The sequence below is a fragment of the Pogona vitticeps genome, chromosome 3 (genome assembly GCF_051106095.1).
Source record: "Pogona vitticeps strain Pit_001003342236 chromosome 3, PviZW2.1, whole genome shotgun sequence".
Lineage (NCBI taxonomy): Eukaryota > Metazoa > Chordata > Lepidosauria > Squamata > Agamidae > Pogona > Pogona vitticeps.
The window spans coordinates 132,768,225-132,790,537 of record NC_135785.1 but is presented as its reverse complement, the minus strand read 5'-3'; the positions used below and the strand labels follow the sequence as shown (position 1 = coordinate 132,790,537).

At 43.2% G+C, this 22,313-nt stretch overlaps 1 long non-coding RNA gene across 15 annotated transcripts in view; it reads right to left on the bottom strand.

Annotated features, from left to right (window-relative positions):
• LOC140705828 (uncharacterized) overlaps positions 1-22,313 on the bottom strand; it is a 117,084-nt gene that overhangs the window by 17,228 nt on the left and 77,543 nt on the right. For 10 of the 15 annotated variants that reach the window (XR_013543739.1, XR_013543733.1, XR_013543735.1 and 7 more), the window contains 3 exons: positions 21,267-21,423; positions 16,408-16,572; positions 15,383-15,455 (listed from right to left, as the gene is read on the bottom strand). This is a non-coding gene — a long non-coding RNA (uncharacterized LOC140705828). Of the gene's footprint in view, positions 1-6,972; positions 7,081-15,382; positions 15,456-16,407; positions 16,573-21,266; positions 21,424-22,313 lie in introns of all 15 variants that reach the window. The other 5 variants (XR_013543729.1, XR_013543737.1, XR_013543730.1 and 2 more) reach the window with 3 other exon arrangements.

The window sequence follows — 22,313 nt, the reverse complement described above, 5'->3', positions numbered from 1 at the left end:
AACTAAACTCAGGAAGACTATCAGAGCCCAAACACCCGTTATCCTCTTGTATTCCACCAGATAAAGGGGTATCCCACTTTACAAATATGTACGAGGATGTCATTGTACCCCCTTCCTCACTAATGCTTGGAAGGACTCCCAAATGGCCCCCAGTGACCCCAGGTGAAATAATAGCTCATTTAGATCAGCTGAAAAATGGAAAAGCCCCAGGCCTTGATGGCATCCCTCCAGAACTCCTAAAAGAAAACAAGATATGGTGGGGCTCTTTTCTAGCACCTCTCTCACGCACATCAGTGACACTGGCCATATCCCAATATCATGGAAAATGGCCATAGTGGTCCCATTTTATAAGAAGGGGGAAAGGGAAGATCCAGCCAACTACAGGCCAATAAGTTCGCTCAATATTAGAAGCAAACTATATGCAAGGCACCTCCTAGACAAACACCTGGGAGATCCACAATAGAACAACAGTGCCTAATTATACAGCATCTTACAGTGAAATACTCGGCCAAAGGAGTAACATCACTCTATGCCGCCTTTGTGGATTGTAAATCAGCCTTTGATTCTATATTGAGAACACACCTGTATTTGGGGACATCGAAGAGAATTCTACAGATTTCTCTCCACCTATAAATTTAAATGACACTCCTCCATGGAGGCCGGCCACAGTGATTGAAACAATAACCCTGATTAGAAGTATGAAATCAGGCAAGGTCCTGGGAACAGATCCCATTCTCCCTGAAATGCTAAAGGCTGACATGGATTGGTGGGCACCTTTGTTGGTAAACTTGTTTGCCCATACTGTATCAACAACTCAGGTAAATTGTGGTACAGAAGGAAACCTGATAAAACCTATTCAGGCTAATAAAGGGGTTCGACAGGGCGTCCACACTATTTAACCTGTATTTAAATTATCTGTTTGGGTGGTGTCTTGGAACAGACTTCCATCCTCCTAGATTGGCGGAGACCAAATGCCCCCTACTGCTTTAAACAGATGATGCGGTCCTTCTGTTGCTATCGAAAAGAGGACTTAAACGGCTGATCCGCACATTTATGACCTACTGTGAGAACAACCAATTGGTTCTAAATTTTCTTAAAACCAAAATTATGGTTTTCACTCATTCTGTAACAACTAGAAAATGGACAATTAATGGTTCTTGTATTGAGCAAATAAAACTGCTAAAGTACCTAGGTATTAGATTCCAGACAATTTATTCCAGTTGTTATTCAAGTTTTTAAGCTCAAGATTCTGCCCCAACTGTTATATGGTATACCAACTTGGATCCTAGGATTTCACAGACATAGAGAGTGTTCTTTCAAATTTTCTAACATCCATTCTGGGAATGGCAAGATGCATCCCTGCAGCTGCCTTACGATTAGAGACTGGTCTAACATCACTAGAATGCAGCGCGTGGCTATCTGCTTTTAGATTTTGGAACAAGGTAATACATGCTGATCCATCTATGGGATATCTTAACCTTCTACAGAAATATTCCATAACAGCTCATGGCTTAAAGCTTTTCCAGCAAAACAGCATCTATTAGGGCTCTCTTTTGACTTTTTTTATGCCCAGGAACCCAAGGCAGCCAACTCTATCTTAGAAAAGCGCATCCGGGACATTGACTTCTATTTCAATGGCTTGCAAAACGTGCTCCATCTTGCACCTTGGCCTGAACTATAATTTCTCCCAAAGTGCTAGGTATTTAGAGAATTTGATTATCCCAAAATACAGGCACGTCTTTTGAGGAGCCTGATTTAACTGTCTCCAATCCGCAGTTTTAAATGGGTGATATTCTGGCACAAGATTGTGCCCTTGTAAGGATGCAGAATTTGTACCTTTGACGCGCGTCCTTTTGGAGTGTATCAAATTCCTCAAGCCCATAATGAATGTCTTTCAGGTAGGACTCTGATTTGGGATACAAAATATTTCTGAAGTGACACAAACAAGATAACCACTGAATCAGTGACCAAATTCCTTCTCTCTGCTCAAAGAATACGAAAAACAATCTTGACCTCTACCTAACCCCGTCATAATGGAAACAACAAAAATAAAAAAGCAATATATGGGTAAACTGTTTTATTAATTTTCAGTGTTTTAACTGTCTTGAAATGTTGTAATTGCTTCCATCTACTTTAAATATTACATGTATGTATTTTAATGGGTCGGAGACCACAGAATTAAAATTGATTGTTTGCATATAATATTAATTTTAAAAACAATATATCGGTAATCTATCTCAGTGGTTCTTAACCTTTGTTACTCGGATGTTTTTGAACTGCAACTCCCAGAAACCCCAGCCAGCACAGTTGGTGGTGAAGGCTTCTGGGATTTGCAGTCCAAATCTCCTGAGTAACCCAAGGTTAAGAACCAGTGATCTATCTTATTACTTTATACTGTTTTAACTGTCTTGAAATGTTTTAGTTGCTTCCTCTTTTTTAAAATATTATATGTATATATTTTAATGGGTCAGAGGTCGCAAATAAAGATTAATTGATTGATAACATGTCAGTCCATTTATCATAACACAAACCCAGAGTCCGTAGTAATAGTTTGCTTCATAAATCAATCCCACAGAGAAGCTCGTTCTTCATTCGACCATCCCTCCCACCAAACAGTCTTCTGAGGCTGTTTGCTTTATTGCCCCTTGTGGCCAATTAGAGATTACCTTCTACAGGTTTCTTTAGCATTTTATTTCCACAGCTGTATTATTATTATTATTATTATTATTATTATTATTATTATTATTATTATTATTATTATTATTATTATTATTATTATTATTATTATTATTATTAATTTACTGGCCAGGTATGTAAACCATACCCGGAATTTAATATGGCTACCGGCCACACTTAAAAACACTACACACACACACACACACCATAAGCAGAAAAATTCAGAAGACAATTAAGAGCAAATTCTACAAAAACCGATTGCCTCAACTCCCAGTTGCGTCAGATGGTTACAAATTCAGCAGGGAAAAAAGCTATTTTTGTGCCTCGATGTTTTAGTATACAGCGTCTTGTATCGCCGACCAGAGGGGAGAAGATTAAACAAGTTGTGACCAGGATGCCGTGGATCTGCCGCGATCTTTTCCACTCCCTTTTTAACCCGTGCAATGTACAACTCTTCCAATGATGGCAAATCAGCTCTGAAACTGTTCGTTTGCCATCATTTACTCAGCAGAGTCCCCCCTTCATTGTGAATGAGCAGGATGTGAGACAGACTATGAAAGTGGTTAACTCCAGAAAAGCAGCTGGACCCGACTTAATTCCTGGTCGGGTGGTAAAAGACTGTGCTGATCAGCTAGCCGGGATATGGACTGTAATTTTTAATCGATCCCTGACACTATGCGCAGTTCCCGTCTGTCTCAAGGCTTCCGTCATCGTTCCACTGCCTAAAAAGTTGCCTACAAACAGTCCGAATGACTACAGGCCGGTGGCACTAACTTCAATCTTAATGAAGTGCTTTGAGCAGTTAGTTCGGAAATATATTATCTCCTGCCTTCCTGATCCCTTTGATGGGCTTCAGTTTGCTTATAAAGAAAATAGATCAAGCGAGGATGCGATCAATACTGTACTTTATACGGCTTTATCCCACTTGGAAACACAAGGGAATTATGTAAGAATGCTGTTCGCGGACTTTAGCTCTGCTTTTAACACCATTATACCCCACAGATTAATAGACAAACTTAAAGATCTTGATTTTCCAGATTCTATCTGTCTGTGGATTTTGGACTTTTTAACAAATCGTCCACAAAGGGTTAAACTGAATGACTACATCTCTACTGACAAGATACTCAGCACTGGCACTCCACAAGGCTGTGTCCTTAGTCCACTACTGTTCTCCATTTATTCATCGGATTGCACCAATAACCATCCCAGTAATAGGATTATCAAATTTGCAGACGATACTACACTAGTAGGACTTATCTCTGGGGATGATGAGTCTGCGTATCGGGACGAGGTATTACAGCTATCCCGCTGGTGCAAAAAAAACAATCTTTTATTTAACATCCAAAAAAACCAAGGAATTCATAGTGGACTATAGGAAAAAAAGAGCAGACATTCAGCCACTGTATATAGATGGAGTTTGTGTGGAACAGGTGGTTGAATGTAAGTTTCTGGGGACTATCATAACAAATGACCTGACTTGGAGTGCAAACACCGCTGCATTAATCAGGAAGGCACAACAACGGTTGTATTTTCTAAGGATTCTTAGAAAGCAACAATTGACTGAGAGTTTGTTGATCACCTTCTATCGGAGTTCAATTGAGAGCATATTATCCTACTGTCTCTGTGTATGGTTCACGAGCTGCACAGTGGCAGAGAAAAAGGCAATTCAAAGGGTGATTAAGACGGCCCAAAACATCATTGGCTGTTCACTCCCCTCTTTGGAAGAATTGTATAAGAACAGATGTAAGAGGAAGATATCTAACATACTGAAAGACTCCTCTCATCCGGGACATCAGCTCTTTAAATTATTACCATCAGGAAGGAGATTCAGGGTATTGGAAGCAAGGACAAGCAGATTCAAGAACAGTTTTTACCCAAGTGCAGTATTGAGTTTAAATGCGGGGCCATAGGTTTTTGGTGGAATTTTAATTGCTGAGAGAAAATGGGGTATCTATATTTGGATGGTGAAAGTTGTGTATATTTTAACTTTTTTTGTAGTGTTGTCCAGTTTTACCTTGGGGAAGAGCACCTCATTTCGTTGTGAGCGCAATGACAAATAAATTTCTTATGCCTTATGTCTTATTATTTTTCCAGCAGTTCTGACAGTCCTCTGAAGCCTGTTCTTGTCCAGTTTGGTTGCCGAACCGAACCAAACAGTTATGGAAGAGCAGAGGACAGATTCAATAATGCCTCTGTAAAATTGGACAAGCAGCTCCCGAGGCAGATTGAATTTCCGAAGTTGTCGTAGGAAATAGACGCTGGTGAGCTTTTTTAATGATGCCATCGATGTTAATTGACCATTTCAGGTCCCGAGAGAGTACAGAGCCCAGGAACCTGAACGACTCTACTACAGAGACCGTGCTGCCTAAGACGGAAAGTGGGAGTATACCTGGGGGGTGTTTTCGAAAGTCCACTACCATCTCCACCGTTTTCTGTGGGTTGAGCACTAAGCTATTACTGTTGCACCATGCGACAAGATGCTCAACTTCCCGTCTGTATGCCGACTCGTCACCGTTCTTAATAAGTCCAATGACCGTCGTATCATCTGCAAACTTCAGAATCTTAACAGAGGGATTCGTGGAAATACAATCGTTCGTATATAAGGAGAAAAGTAATGGGGAAAGTACACACCCTTGGGGGGCTCCCATACTAACTGTACGGATATTAGATGTTGTTTTCCCCAGTCTCACTTGCTGTTTCCTATTTATCAGAAAGCTATGTATCCATTTACAAACAGAAATGGGTACCTTTAGTTGAATCAATTTAAGATACAATTTAGATGGTACAATTGTATTAAACGAAGAACTGAAGTCGACAAAAAGAACCCGTGCATAAGATCCTGAGGAATCCAGATGTTGTAGGATATAGTGCATAGCCATACTGACAGCATCATCTACTGATCTGTTAGGCCGATATGCAAACTGAAGAGGGTCCAACAAAGGATCAGTGATGTCCTTCAGATGGGTCAGCACCAATCTCTCAAAGACTTTCATCACTACAGATGTTAAGGCGATGGGTCTGTAGTTGTTCAGTCCGCTAATAGAAGCTTTCTTAGGTACTGGGGTAATAATGGAAGTTTTAAGACATGTAGGGACACTACACAATTCCAACGAGCTGTTGAAAATCCATGTTAGGATAGGCGCTAATTGTGCAGCGCACACTTTCAAACAGAAGGGAGTCACCCCATCTGCTCCCGGAGCTTTCCTAACCTTTTGTATCTGCAGAAGATCACGCACATCTTTTTCGCAAATCACCAAGGAAGTAGGTTCCTGAGATAAAGGAACAACAGTAGGAGAGGCGGTTTTTAATACTTCTGAACCCAAATGGTTTACCGCAGGTGTAGATGATGGTGTTTCAAATCTGCAGTAAACTCGTTTAGGTCATCTGCCAATTTCTGGTTTTCCAGAACCGGGGAAGATGTTTTCTTATAACCTGTAATGTTCTGTAAGTTCCTCCAGAGAGTAGCAGAGTCATGATTTTCCATTTGTGTCTTCAACTTGTCACTGTATGTTCTTTTTGTCGCTCGAATTTCCTTATTCAGTATATTTCTAGCCTGATTATACAGGGTTCTGTCTCCGTTCCTATAAGCTACCTCTTTGGCATGTCGAAATTTCTTGAGCCTTGCTGTAAACCAGGCTTTGTTATTATTGTAGATACGCACGGTCTTAGTAGGCACACATAAGTCTTCACAGAACTTAATATAAGATGTTATGGTTTCAGTAAGTTCGTCTAGGTTATTGGAAGTAGACTCAAACATATTCCAATCAGTGCAGTCAAAACAAGCCTGCAACTTTAACTTTGCATCCTCAGTCCAACGCTTGACTGTCTTAACCACTGGCTTAACAGCTTTCAGTTTCTGTTTATAAGTTGGAATAAGAAAAATCAGGCAGTGGTCAGAGCGACCGAGGGCAGCACAAGGGACAGAACGATAAGCACCCTTAATTGTGGTGTAGCAATGGTCTAATGTATTCTTATCGCTGGTGGAACAACTAACATGCTGTTTGTATCTAGGCAATTCATGTGATAAATTTGCCTTGTTAAAATCCCCTAGGACTATAAGCAGAGAGTCAGGATATTTCCTCTCTAGTCTATTTATCAAGTCAGCAAGAATACATACTGCACTATTGGTACAAGCTTGGGGGGCAATATAAATTCCACCTAAGATTATCGAAGAGAATTCTCTTGGGGAATAAAACGGATGGCAATTAATAAACAAAGCTTCCAAGTCCTCACAGCAGGTTTTCTCTAACACAGTCACATCTCTACACCAATCTCTGTTTATATAAAAAGAAATACCTCCACCCTTCGATTTCCCAGATGTTTCAAGTACGCGGTCTGCTCTGTAGATCTGGAACCCTGATAGTTCAATTATACTGTCCTGAACAGAACCGTTTAACCATGTTTCTGCAAAACAAAGAGCAGCTGAGCGTGAGAAGTCAGGGTTAACCTGATTAATGAGATGCAGTTCGTCCATTTTGTTAACAAGTGAACGGAGGTTGGAAAGATGAATAGATGGAAGTGCAGATCTCATTCCACGCTATCTCAGCCTATTTAACGTGCCAGCACGTCGTCCTCTTTGGTGAATTCTTCTCCGAGTATCATACACAGCTGCTGCACCTCTCTTGACCAAAGCTATTATACTACTTTCTTCGTCCACAAAAACAGGAGGATACATACATGGGAGGGCTTTGCTAATGTTTACAATTTCTTCTCTAGTAAATGTAATCCGGGAGGGGTCACAGGACGCCATAAATCTAACTGGTAAGCAGGTTGCTAGCACAGCTGTAGTATTTGATCAGATTCTTTCTACAAACTTTGATTATCAATTCCTACAGCGATGTTCTAGACCTGACACTACTGGTCCCTTGTGGATGTCTTTCTCGATTTACCCTTGTCCTAGTGTGACAACCCCAGACCTACTGGAGTGTGCCACACTTTCACTAAGCTGTCACCAACCATTCCCTGTAAGGAGTCACACAGACCAGGAATGGATTTTTAACAAATAAAGGAATAAGGTTTATTTAAATCACACACAGGGAAAATAAAATGATCAAGTGAATAAGATACAGTAACGTGGCTTAGTCTCAATCATACATACACCAGTTGGGTTCACACAGAACACCTTTAAATAAAGCACAGACCCTGAACCTATCAGTTCTGGCTAACCATACGGACACCTGAACCTATCAGGTTGGTACTGACTGACACACAGTAGTACCCTGTCTGACACACAGACTCCCACACCAGCTTCTTCTTCTCAGCTTCTCCTTTAGCTTCTTCTCCTGCTTCTTCACACAAGCTCCACATATATATACAGTACAGCCCCTCCTCCTGATGTCCCGCCTTCCACTCCCCATAGGATGGAACTTTCCCTCCAACCCATGACAGACAGGTAACATCAGTGCTGTATGTAACACCTCCCCTCTTTATAAGTTGTTTTGTAGGGGGAAAGCTAAAGTGCTTTTCTCCAAAAAACAACCTGGATCCAAACATACAAAACCAGTTATACAATAACATACAATACCATACTTACTCTAGGATAAACATATCAATTAGGCATTTAAACATTTACCATTTACAATACATCAAATTACCTTTATTCATACAAACCAAGCATGTTTAATAAGCAAGTACATTTAACCTTTGGTCACCAAAATATATACATAGTCCATGTTTCTTTCGCCGTCTTCATTCTTCGGGTCTTCTTGACAAGGCGTCAGCAACACAGTTCACTGACCCTCTGACCACCTTCACTTCAAAGTCATAGTCTTGCAGGTTTAAAGCCCACCTCATAAGTTTACTATTGTGGGTTTTCATTGTCTTTAACCATTGCAGTGGTGAATGGTCAGTGCACAGAATAAAATGTCTTCCCCAGATGTAAGGCTTGGCCTTCTGGATCGCGTAGACTATGGCCAGGCACTCCTTTTCCACGGTTGCCAAATGTCTCTCACCTTTCTGGAGTTTCCTACTCAGGTAGGACACCGGATGCTGGTCACCATTTTCATCCTCCTGGCAAAGAACTGCTCCTACCCCGCTGTTAGACGCATCGGTGTAGATGATGAACTCCCGGTCGAAGTCTGGAGCACGCAGCACTGGATAGTTGATGAGGGCCTCTTTCAACCTCTGGAACGCCTCCTCACAGTCGCTGGTCCACGGGATGCGGTCATCAGTCTTCTTCCTCGTCAGATCGGTCAGCGGAGCCGCAATCTCGCTAAACCTCGGGATGAACTTTCTGTAGTAGCCCACCAACCCAAGAAATGATTTGACTTTTTTCTTGGTGTTGGGTCTAGGCCAATCACGAACTGCTTCTATCTTGGCCTCTAGGGGTTTGATTACTCCTCCCCCTACCATGTGACCCAAATATTTTATTTCTGGGCTACCCAGCTGACACTTGCTCGCCTTTACTGTTAGCCCTGCTGCACTTAACCTCTGCAGCACTAACTCCAGGTGTTTCAGGTGATCTTCCCAGGTATTGCTGAAGATCCCTATGTCATCAATGTAGGCCACAGTAAAGTCACTGAGCCCTGCTAAGGTCTGGTCCATCAGCCTTTGGACTGTGGCTGGTGCATTTCTGAGACCAAAACTCAGGACTCTAAACTCATAGAGACCAAAAGGGCTGCAAAAGGCGGTCTTTTCTTGATCCCTGGGATCAATTCTTAATTGCCAATATCCCTTTACCAGGTCCAATGATGAAATGAACCGACAACCCCCTATGGTTTCAATCAGGTTGTCTAGCCTGGGCATTGGGTAGGCATCAGGAGTGGTTACGCCGTTTAATTTCCTGTAATCTACACAAAACCTAATGCTCCCATCAGGCTTGTCCACCAGGACGATCGGAGAGGACCAAGGACTAGAAGAGGGGACGATTATGTTCTCCCTAAGCATCTCGTCCAGCTCCTTCCGCACCTTGTCCCTATAGGGTCCCGTTACTCGGTATGGGGATACTGCTTGCGGGGGTGCATCCCCTGTGTGGATCCGATGCATCACTCCCTTCACTATCCCCGGCTTATTTGAGAACACCTGTTGATATTTGCTGAGCAGCAATTTTAGTTCTTGCTGCTGGTCTTGGGTGAGTGCAGGACTGATCTTTACCTCATCTGGGTTGTATTTTACTTCCCCTCTACCCTCCCAGAAGGGTAATTCAGCTTCCTCACTCTCAGCTGCTTTTATTGCAAATAAAACCCTCTGTTCCCCTCTGTAGTAGGGTTTTAGGGCATTCACATGTACCACCCTCCTTGCTTGGTTTTCCTCCTGCTCTATAAGGTAGTTCAGGTCTGACATCTTGGAAATGACCCTATATGGTCCTGCCCATTTGAGCTGCAGTTTGTTCTCTCTGCAGGGCCTAAGCCAGAGCACTTCCTCCCCTGGGTCAAAGTGCCTCTCCCTGGCTTTGTGGTCATACCATGTTTTCTGTCTGACCTTCTGAGCTTGCAGGTTTTCTGCTGCTAGCTTTAGGTTTCTCTTTAGGTCATTCATCAAGGTGTCTATATATGTCACAACATCTTGTGGGTCATCCTGGGTGATCTGCTCCCAATTTTGTTTGATCAAATCAAGGGGCCCTTTCACCCTTCTCCCAAACAAGAGTTCAAACGGACTGAACCCGGTACTGGCTTGTGGCACTGATCGATAAGCAAACAAAAGGGATTGCAGCTTCTGGTCCCAATTGTTTGGATTCTCCGCCAAGTAAGCCCTAATCATGCGCATCAGAGTCCCATTGAACTTCTCCGTTAACCCATTACTTTCAGGGTGATAGGCAGTGGTTTCCTTGTGTTTAATTCCACAGATTTGCCATAACCGTTTCATGAGCTTCGATGTAAACGATGCGCCCAAATCTGTGATTACTTCTGAGGCAAATCCCATCCTGGACATATACCCCACCAAGGCATCCGCCACTGTGTCAGTTTCAATGTTAGTCAAGGGAATGGCTTCAGGGTACCTCGTGGCATGGTCCACAATGGTGAGAATGAACCTGTTCCCCCTCTTTGTGGCCTTGGGCAAAGGTCCCACAATATCCACCCCTATGCATTTGAACGGAGTGTCAATCACAGGCAAAGGGCACAACTTTGCTTTGGTCCTGTCACGGTTATTCCCCTGCCTCTGACACACATCACATTGTTTACAGAACTCCTTGATCTGCTTCCCCATTTCAGGCCAGTAAAAATTCTGTGTGATTCTCTGCTGGGTTTTGTTCACCCCTAAGTGCGCAGCAAACATGTCAGAGTGCCCTCTTTGTAAGATCATGGGGCGATACTTTTCAGGTACCACTAGCTGACTTCTGATCCCATCTCCCCCTTTTGAGATATTCCTCAGGGTCTCTCTATATAAAATCCCCTTTTTCTCACAAAATCTCACTGGGGTTTCAGGTGTTAGCTGGGCGTCTGTCACCTGTTCAAAACACTTTTGGAGAGTGGCGTCTGCCTTTTGCTCTTGGCCAAATCGGCTGTCTGTGGTTAAGGTTTCTACCACAGCTTCGGAACTCCCCTCTGCTTCCGTCTCGGGCTCATCAGTACCCCCCTGAACTGTCCCCGTGGTGGCTTGTGAGCGTGTAATCACTAGCACCCGTTTCACATGTTCAGCCAGGTCATTTCCCACGAGCACGGCTGCTGGCAGAGTCGATGAAATCGCTAGCCGCCAAACTCCCCTCCAGCCTTGAAAGTTCACAGGTACCTCAGCTACTGGCAGCGAGATCACCTGTCCCTCAATCCCTGCCACCTTTAGGCTCTCATTCGGGATTATATACTCCCTAGGAATAATATCTGGATGGCACAGGGTCACCTGGGAACAAGTATCCCTTAACCCCCTATACTGATGGTCAAGTATTCCTACGTCCACCCCTGCGGTTTCAAACAACTGTGAATCTGTTCTCACTAGCAAGCAGCGCTTGACCTCCACAAGAGGACCATTTTCCCCAGCCTGATCAGCAGATGTATCTGTTCCAGATTGAGTAGCCATGGCAACAGGCTCCCTCAGTGACAAGGAGCTTTGCTCTTTCTGGACACAGAACACAGCTTTTGGCTTGGTTCCACTCAAATCATGAGGCACATTTCCTTTTAGCTGCTTTAATTTCTCACACTCTGAGATTCGATGGCCCTTTCCTTGACAGAAATAACATTTTCTGCTGTATTTGGAGTCTTTCTCATCTGGTTTTGGTTTTCCCTCCAAAATCTGAGGTCTTTGTTTCATGTCTGAGGGCTTCCCTTCACCATGGGCCCCTCCCACTTGCTGGTTTTTTCCTGGTCCCTGAGAGTACTTGCTGTAGGTTTCTTTAGGTTTACCTACAGATTTCCCCTCACCTAAGGGCTTTCTTATTTGGGAAATAAAATCTGCGATTTCGGCCGCTTCGGCCACAGATTTCGGTTTCCTTTCCCTCACCTGGAACTTCAGTTCCCCATGCAGGACTGAATAAAACTGTTCCAGCGCTATCAGGTCTTTGAGCTGCTGGTAGGTCTCTGTCCCCTCCTGCGACAGCCATTTCTCTAGCAGCCTCACCAGTTGGGCCCCCACTTGGGTAAAAGTCTGCTCTGGTTTTTTGGTGAGTGACCTGAATCTTTGCCTCAGCTGTTCCGCATTTATCCCATGTCTGGCAAACACCAGTTTTTTAAACTCAGCGAAGTCTTTTAGCAGCTCCTCTGGCATCTCTGCATAGACTTCTGCCAGGCTGCCACTGATTAAAGATCGCATAATGGTCATCTTCTCAGTTTCCCTTACTGAGAAGTCCACAAACGCTCTTTCCACGAGGGAAAAGAACACCTCAGGGCAATCTCCCTTGTGGTATACAGGGAATTTCTTCAGGTCAGTCTTAGACAATTGGCCCCCCTCAGAATCTCTATTGTTATTATTATTCTGATTCATCAGTTCCAATTTTCTTAACTCAAATGCCATTTTCTCTCTCTCCAATGCCATTTCCATTCTCTCTCTCTCTAATCTTTCTTCTCTTTCCAATTGCCTCATCCTCAGTTCATGCTGTTGGGCTATGAGCATTTTCCTGAGTTCTGGGTTCTGTTCTCCCGTGCTCTCATCCTGCACTGAGCCAAATTCATCCTCAGAACCTTGGTCTACCTGGGGTTCCCTCGCTTCACCCATTTCTGCCATTCGGCTTCGAGTCAAGGGCATAATCCCCCCCCAGAACAGGCTGCTTTCAAAAGTCAAGCCTCAAAATAAAGCGACCACTTTTTTTTCTTTTGCCTCAGGAGCAGCCTTCTATAGATTGCTGCTGTTCTTTCAGCACTAACTTGCAACTGTTGCCAGCCAGAGTCCACCCCCCTCTGCTAGGCCTCTCAGCAGACAAGCTAGATCACTGCTATTTCACACAGCTTTGCCTCAGCCTTTTTCCCGCCAAAACCGGTTGCCTCAGAGCTCCCTAATCTAGTCCCCAATCTGAGGTGGCACGTTCTTCCACTAGCGTACCTCCCCGTGAGGTAAGCCTAGAAGATTACCTACGCGCTCTCAGATTTTCCCTGACTAGACCCCCCTTGCTCTGGGCACACTTGCCAAGGCTTTGCTGGACCACTGGACAACTGGACCAGTCGTATCCCACATGCTGGACACCAATCAATGTGACAACCCCAGACCTACTGGAGTGTGCCACACTTTCACTAAGCTGCCACCAACCATTCCCTGTAAGGAGTCACACAGACCAGGAATGGATTTTTAACAAATAAAGGAATAAGGTTTATTTAAATCACACACAGGGAAAATAAAATGATCAAGTGAATAAGATACAGTAACGTGGCTTAGTCTCAATCATACATACACCAGTTGGGTTCACACAGAACACCTTTAAATAAAGCACAGACCCTGAACCTATCAGTTCTGGCTAACCATACGGACACCTGAACCTATCAGGTTGGTACTGACTGACACACAGTAGTACCCTGTCTGACACACAGACTCCCACACCAGCTTCTTCTTCTCAGCTTCTCCTTTAGCTTCTTCTCCTGCTTCTTCACACAAGCTCCACATATATATACAGTACAGCCCCTCCTCCTGATGTCCCGCCTTCCACTCCCCATAGGATGGAACTTTCCCTCCAACCCATGACAGACAGGTAACATCAGTGCTGTATGTAACACCTAGTTTTCAAAGTTTTCCCACACCAGGAAGTAAAACAATTAGTTTTTAAGATGCCACAATGCTTTCATTGTCTTTAATTTTCTTTTGGTTTTGCTGACTTGCTAGCATAGAATAACATGGCTTCCACTTCCAAAACCACACAAGAATGAATATTTCCTGATTATGCCCCAATTGTTTGCCCTCCTCACTGCACAACCTCAGGGAGTTTGCCTTTCATAAGTAATCACTTGATCACTACTCTTTCCTTTCTCAGTAGTTCTGTTTTGCACATGCTGGACACAGTTTTGCAGTGCCTATTTGCATAATACTCCCTTCTTTTCATTTCAGCCTGAACTTTAATGCATTGCTTTGTCCCTCCTTTTTTGCTCAACCGAATTTATTGCAATTTGCTATTGTTCACTGCTGAAACAGGATATATTCCAATGATAATTTTGCATCTCCTTCAAGCAGACGTCCTTGAATTAATATCAGGCCAAATGAAATAGTGTTTCATAGTCACATTGAGAGCTTGGAAGAAGTTGTCACATCTTCAACATAAAGGATATCTTTTTGATATTGTTTATATTAATAATCTATTGTTTATAAATTGCCATTTCTTTATTTGAATAAACTTTGGGATTTTTTAAACCCATATCTTGAGTGTGAGAATTGCAGTCGGAAAGGGAGAATGCTATAGAGAAGTCCAAAGTGGGGACCAAAATTATCCTTTGATAGGTATTTGAATAAAACGTTCATAGAAAAGTTCTGTAAGCTCAGACATAGAACGTGTCTGTTCATATTAAACAAATACATTAAGACTGGATCCAACCAAAGTTGTTGGAATTTCAGCTTAATACAAAACAATAGGCTTAATTAAATAATTGGTTGTTTACACTATAACTGATAAAAATTATTGCAAGCATACATTAATTTAAAAACTGAGAGACAATCTGGATAATGGCCGTATGGATTATGAATTTTTGACTCTAGTATTTTCATATACTTTTCTTATATTTTTCTTAAAAGCCTTCTTGTAGCAAAGGTATAGACAGAGCAATGTCACAGTGGGAAATCATTTATTTTATTTCTATCCTACTTTTCTTACCTACCAGAGACCCAAGGCAGCTTATTGCTAGAAGATCCCAGAACACGATTGTATGATCTGAGGACTGCCGGGTGAACACTCTCATTTAAAAAAAAATAATAACTAAAAAACTCTACCGAAATCGACCCTAGTTTGGCTGAGATCAAAAGTAGCCCGTCTGCTAAAAATATGCTGCATTTGGTACTGATTTGAAACCCAGCTTAAAAGTTACCTATATTTTTTTTCTTTGGGCTGCCTGCATTTGTAGAATTTCCTTATAGAATATTGACAATTATTGCTCCACTCCTGTGCAGCCATATAATAATCACTCTCACAATCATCTCTCCCTAAAGGGACAATTATCTCAGCCAAGGAGTCACTGTGGGTGCAAAACTACCAATTTGAGTACATGATGTAGGTCCTTTAAGGCTAGAAGTGCATAGTACATGCCCCACAAAAAAGCCCAACCTAAAAGAGAACACTTGCCAACTTACAAGGTAGCAAATCATTGACTATATGGTTGCTTTGATAGCACAATAGCCTAGTCAGGTAGGATCTCTCAATACTTACAGTAGCAATTAGTGACCTTCTCAAGTCCTCACTGGATTTAGGTGCAAGTCGTGCTGTTCAAGAGACCACTTCTCTGTTGAAGAATTATATTTGTTTAATTAACAAAGTAGTTGCATTAGAATACAGTTGTAGCTTTAAAAGGCATAAACATTAGGCACCTCCAGCAGTTACAATGCTTAAAATAAGTTAACTATTCCTAAGTAAAATAATAACAACTAAAATTAAGCTAAGTAATCATCTCTGCACTCTCTATATGTTAGCATCTAGAGAAGCTGGGCTGTTTCTCCCCCCTCTTCTCCTTCAAAAAAACTAACCTCTCACATTCCACAACATTCACGAACAAATGAACAAGGATCACATACACGAACCATGTTGTACATACCTTTGGTCACCTTTTTTATGACACTTCCAAACTGTTAAACAATTAAGAGCAAGTGTGTGTAAAAGAGTTCACCTCCCACATTTCACAGGAGAAGATCCGAGCCCAGGTGACTTATCTTTCCCCTATTAAGTAGTATGCTATGTTTCATCTTCTCTGGGCCTCTTTGGCCTTGCTCCCTTATCTTTATTTCTGGCAGCACAATTCTAACAACAATCTCATGAGAACATTTCAGTGCTTTCAAATCTATCTTTCACAGAACCTAACAGACTCCATCTTTGTATGACTACAAGTCCCAGTTTCCTTCTGTTTCCTCACAATCACATGCTGTCAAGTCAATTCTCATTCATGATGTGGACCAGCTAAATTTACAGTTAAATTTAATTTTAGTACAATGACCTCTCTGAAAGGTAATATTTGGAGAAGGTGTTGAGAATGATAACTAGTCCTGAGCTAAAAGATGTTTTTTCTGAAAAGCATTCTGAGAGTCTTCTTTTTTCTGACTCACTTGCTATACCTCTCGATGTACTTCCACGTAGTCACACATGATCAGAGGATTAAAAAAATGTTTAAATGGACAAAACAAATATTTGTTCAGTTAAAGATCAAGTAAAAGATGATCAAAGCAAACGGGTTACCTACATACCCTGGCATGGGGTGGGGGGCCTTCCGGATGTGGCTCAGCCAGGCAAGATGCTCGTGGCTACGCAGCGGTGATTTTATCTCTATTTTATATAATTTATATGGTTTTTATCGCTTTTGTTTACTTGAAGCTCCTATTTTACTTTCCGGTTGGAGACATGATACTAACCTTGATAAAAGTAAACACAGAGATAATGACCACTAGAGCTGCCGAGAGATATTAGAAATACCTCTGTATTACAAAATTATACAATTGAAGCCTTGGGAAGAAAATAACACCATTACTGTGGACAGTAAGCACCTGCTTGAATCAAGTCTGCAAGAAAATCATTTAATTTGTTTAAGAAAAGTCATCTGTCTTTGGAGAGTTGTTTGGCAGACAGCAGGGGCGGATCTGCCGTCTTCATCAATCTACAACTGGCTCACAGTGAGTAAAAGTCCTCCAAGGAACAGGGTGGAATAACCTGCCCTTCAATGGTTATGTCTGAACTGGAGCTAAGAGTGTTTTTATACAGCACCTATTGACCGTAACTGTGAAACCCACATTCTTCTCCTTCTCGTGGCGCAGTGGTTAAAATGCTGTACTGCAGCTAAAACTGTGCTCATGACCTGGGGTTCAAATCCCAGGTAGCCGTCTCAAGGTTGACTCAGCCTTCTATCCTTCCGAGGTTGGTAAAATGAGTACCCAGCTTGCTGGGGGGCCAATGTGTAGCCTGTATAATTAAATTGTAAACCGCCGGGAGAGTGCCTGTAGTGCTATGGGGTGGTAGATAAGTCCAAAAATAAATAACAAATAAATAAATAAATAAGCTAAATCTGTGAAATATATCTATGGACACTACTAGGACCAAAAAAACCTATGGCAAGATAAAAAAGGCTTCCAAAAAGCCAAATCAGAAATCAAGAGCAGACTTCTGTGTGGCCTCAGATCTCATCAGCCAACGTGAACATAATTCCTCTTACAATCAAAGGCCACTGAGGGAATTTACGTCAAGTACCCCACTTACTACGGACAATGTAGGCATGAGTAATGGAGAGACATACCAGGGGGATGCAGTCGGAACTCCGCACTCTGGAGGAGAAATCGGCAATTGGTCTCTGGACCCAGACCTCCTAGAGAAGGCTCTCTCTGCCTCTATGGAATCATTCTATAAGCATCTAAATTTATCAACACCTGGGCCCAAGGAGAACCATATGAAAGGAAATGTAGGTCCCCAAGATGCTCAAGGGCCCAAGAGTGAACAAACTAGGATTATTTACACCCAACTACATGATCAGTGCTTCTTCTCAGCTAAATTCAACCAGACAATTTTCAATAAGCAGCATGATCTAAAGAAAGAAATCGCTGATATTAAAGCAATACTACAATGCATTGCTGATATGATAAAGTTGGGGATTCTAAAAGCAGCACCTCCCTCAAACCCTCGGAATACTGAACAGAGAGGACTTCAGGCAAAAAAGGAGCTGGGCACGAAAGATCAAACACAAAAAGATAACTCCCCAGCCTTTAAAGGTCAGAGTTACCTACAGCTATTGGAAAAAACCAACTCAGGACTGAATGCCCAAATCTGGGATGACCCTAAAGGCTTGGGCAGACCCATATGACCGACGTGAGGACACAGAGGGAGCTGACGTAACATCCTCCAATCTAGAGCTAATAACCATAGATGAATGGTGGGGAAACACCCAAGAAGAACCCTATCCTCAGCTTCCACTTCCTGTGACAGCATGCAAGACAAATATACAGATACAAAACCCCCAATGGTCAGCAACCTCAGACAGTGAAGAGTCCACCCCGGTTGAAACCCCATCATCCAAGCCCATGAACCATATCACCATCTATAACTGGCCACTAAGAAAATCAAATGGCACCTGGGCCTCCAATTCAGAAGTATTACAGACAAAAACAGAAATTCTGGGAAAGGGTTGGGATGCTCAAACGAACACAAAATGTTTCTGTATTTATATCTCAGTAAGCCCGGGCAACTAAGAGGCAGGGTCTTCGCCAATAGTAAACAGGCCCATCATTTTTGGAGCCTGTTATTCAAGTTTGAAAAAATAGCAGTATCATTCAAATGGGGAATATATACAAGTTATTCAAATATCAACTTCAGACCAATCACAAAATTGGACACCCACAAACTAACCAATACGTCCAGAGAAATTCAGGTTCCAGAACAAGGAGAGGAGGGAAGGAAGATAACAGCCGAAAATCCCAGCTACGACCTGTATAGATACAGGGCTGAAGCTTCCACCATTTACAGCAGATCACCTTCCAAAACCAAATCAGATGGCAGAGGAAAAGATACACACACCAATTTTGCAACCTTTCCAAACAATATCCCAATGAACATGCCCCGTGATCCTACAAGCAAAATAAAAAACCAGAGTAATCAGGTGAAAATGCTCTCAAAGGTATCTTTCAAAAGGTATTATATCCTCCAGAAATGACAGAACACACCATCCATACAAAGAGAAAATACATCCAGCCTGCTCAATTGGAACTATTTCCAACGCCAACTGAGTCGCATATGGGTAATAGCTGTGCCCCTTTAGTAGCTTATCCCCAGCATCCAAAACATGGCAGCAAGGATTTATATCAAAAACTGTATGAAACCTGATAAAATGTAACCTCAACATGGCCCTCCCCCCTCGGAGGGAGCAGGGACCTATTGTTATGGTCCGCCCTCAAAGGCTAATGGATCCGATTGGATTCCAGGATGCTATGAGAGGTGTTACGGCTGACCTGGCTGGCGCTCCTGTCGAGGCTCTGACCAGCAGCTGGTTTACTGCGGTGGCTAGGGCTGTAGATATGATCACACCTAAACGCCCTCTCCAATGGAGAGCCCACCCGGTGCCCTGGTTTAACCAGGACCTCAGGGCGTGGAAGCAGATTAGGAGACGGCTAGAGCACAAATGGAGAAAGGATCCGACGGATTATAATTGGATAGCTGTTAAGGTTGCCACTAACCTTTACCTGGCTAAGGTAAAGGCTGCCAGTGGAGCATACTTCGCTAACTGGATAAGCGAAGTGTCTAACCAGCAGGCGGAATTATTCCGTATAGTGCGCGACCTATCCGGAATTGGTCCGGGTGATGGGCCTCCCCCTAGTTTTTCACCGGACCAATTTGCAGCATTTTTAAAAGCTAAAGTGGAGGCCATCCGCCGGGACCTGTCTCCTTTTTTGAACACAGTGAGTCAAGCTGAGATGTCCAGCGGTCCGTCTTGCCCAGTAATTTTTGATTCCTTTCAGCCTGTCACACCTGACACTGTGGCCAGGGCGCTTGATCACTGTCGTGCCACCACCTCCTCCCTTGACCGGCCTGGCTAATCAAAGCGGCCAGGCCTACAACAACGGAATGGGCCACTGTAATAATTAATGGATCTTTCCTGGAGGGCAAATTCCCATCTGTCCTCAAGGAGACACTCATTAGGCCCATTAGGAAGAAACCAAGTTTGGCGGCGGACGAAATTGGCAACTACAGGCCCGTCGCCAACATTTCTTTCCTAAGCAAGGTAGTTGAGAGGGTGGTGGCCAACCAGCTTCAGGCGCACCTGGACGAAACAGATGCATTGGATCTGTTTCAGTCGGGCTTCAGGCCGCGCCATGGTACAGAAACGGCATTTCTTCGCCCTGTGTGATGGTCGCCCTCCTATTGAGGGAGGCCGACAGGGGAAAAGTGTCCCTGCTGGTCTTCCTCGACATTTCAGAGGCCTTTGATACCATTGACCACGGTATCCTCCTGGGGAGGCTCTCTGAGCTGGGAATTGGGGGCCTTGCATTGGCCTGGCTCCGTTCCTTCTTGGAGGACCGTCCCCAGAGAGTACAGCTTGGGGAGAGCGTTTCAGCCCCGTGGAGTCTCAATTGTGGGGTTCCACAGGGGTCGATTATCTCCCCAATGCTGTTTAACATCTATATGAGGCCGCTGGGAGGGGTCATCCGGGGGTGTGGAGCTCGGTGTCATCAGTACGCTGATGATAATCAGCTCTACATCTCCTTTCCACCTACCGCAGGTGATGCCATTCTGTCCCTTCAGCGCTGCCTGGGGACCATACTGCAATGGATGCAGGAGAATGGGCTGAGGCTGAACCTGGACAAGACGGAGGTACTAAGGGTGGGTGTCCCCACAGTGGGGGGTTTGGGAAACTTCCTCTCCTTCGGGGTGGGTGACCCTCCCTGCCTCCCAGTTTGGGGATCCATCTGGACCCGGCACTCACTATGGAATCCCAGGTGGCGTCCGTGGTCCGAACCGCCTTCTATCATCTTAGGCGGATAGCCCAGCCGCGGCCCCATCTTGATGTTGGGGCCCTCACTACCTTGGTGCATACACTCGTAATCTCAAGATTAGACCACTGTAATGTGCTCTACGTGGGGCTGCCTTTAAGGCTGCTGCGGAAACTTCAGGAGGTGCAGAATGCCGCGGCCAGACTCCTCACTGGTGTGAAACAATACCAACACATTTCACCCACTCTGGCTGCATTGCATTGGCTGCCCATCCGATTCCGCATCGACTTCAAAGTGTTGATGCTTACGTATAAAGCCCTAAACGGCTTAGGGCCTCGATACTTGGCGGAACGCCTACTTCTACCAAGATCTACCCGTGTCACTCGCACGAACCAGGAGGTGAGGCTGAGGAGCAGTAATACATAAACAAACAAACAAACAAACAAACAAACAAACAAACCGGCCAAATATCTAACGTCTTTGGACATTAAAGGAACTAGAAGAGCCTTTACTTTGGCAAGGTGTTTGGCCCTCCCCTCTGCTGTACTAGAAGGGAAGTATAAAAACACCCCTTTTGCTGAAAGGCTATGCTCCTGCCAGCTGAGGGAGATTGAGACCATACAGCATATGTTCTTCACCTGCCCATTGTATGAAGCAGTGCGAAAAGAGACTATAACCCCTTTAATAAATATATTCCCAGGACGTTCGGAGGAAAATAGGCTTGAGTTCCTTCTATCAGATGTTGATGTGCAGATCACCTGTCGGGTTGCGAGGTTCTGTGTAGCAATACTTTGACTGCGGAAGATAAATAACAATTAGATTGCAGTTCCCAGTTCTAACGGAATATTAAAAGACAGAAATTTTAATGTTTTATAAGGTTTTATACATGTTACTGGTCTAAGGACCGTAAATAAACTATTATTATTTATTATTATTACACTGTCATGGTGAAATTCAGGATATTTCTTAGGTTTCAATATTGTTTTAATTAAGTATAGCAATGGTAAAAATTATACAATAGTGTAAGAGCGATTTAAAGGAAAAAAAAAAAAAAGAGAAGCCAGATCCCAAACCAACCTCATGGCTTGCCAGAGTCACAGGCTCAGGAGGAGATATTGCATTAATTCCATTTATTAAATGTCTACATTTCCACTTTAAAACTTTTCAGGTGCAAATGTTTCACATTAGTTTTCATTGATGCACAATTCAATGTGAATCCGTTTGGAGCTCTTCCGATCTGAATATGGTCCTGAGGATTCTACTTTTTTCTTTTTTTCTTTTTAGTTCATATATTTCCATAAATATTCTGATTTCTTGGGCCAACACAAAACAGCCAATGTATACAGGTGCTAGCAGTTGGTGGGGTACAGAGAGGAATCAGTTCCTCTTGATAGTAGTAAAAATGTTTGACTTATTCAATTAGGCAGAAGCCTCGTAAAAGCAGGCTATTGTTCTCACTTGAAACAGGTCGTTAGAAACTTATTCAGAAGAGAGATTATCTAGCCTCGTAAAAGCAGGCCCGACCCCCCTCCCCCTTTCTTTCTTCGCAGCTCAAGGACTAACGCTTCCTGAGAAGCAACATCTCTACAGTAGATAAGAATGGAATGCAGAGGTTAACAAAAGACAAAAGACGATTTAGGGAAAGTGATCTGTTTAATTGTTCTGCGCATGTTTAAAATGTGTTT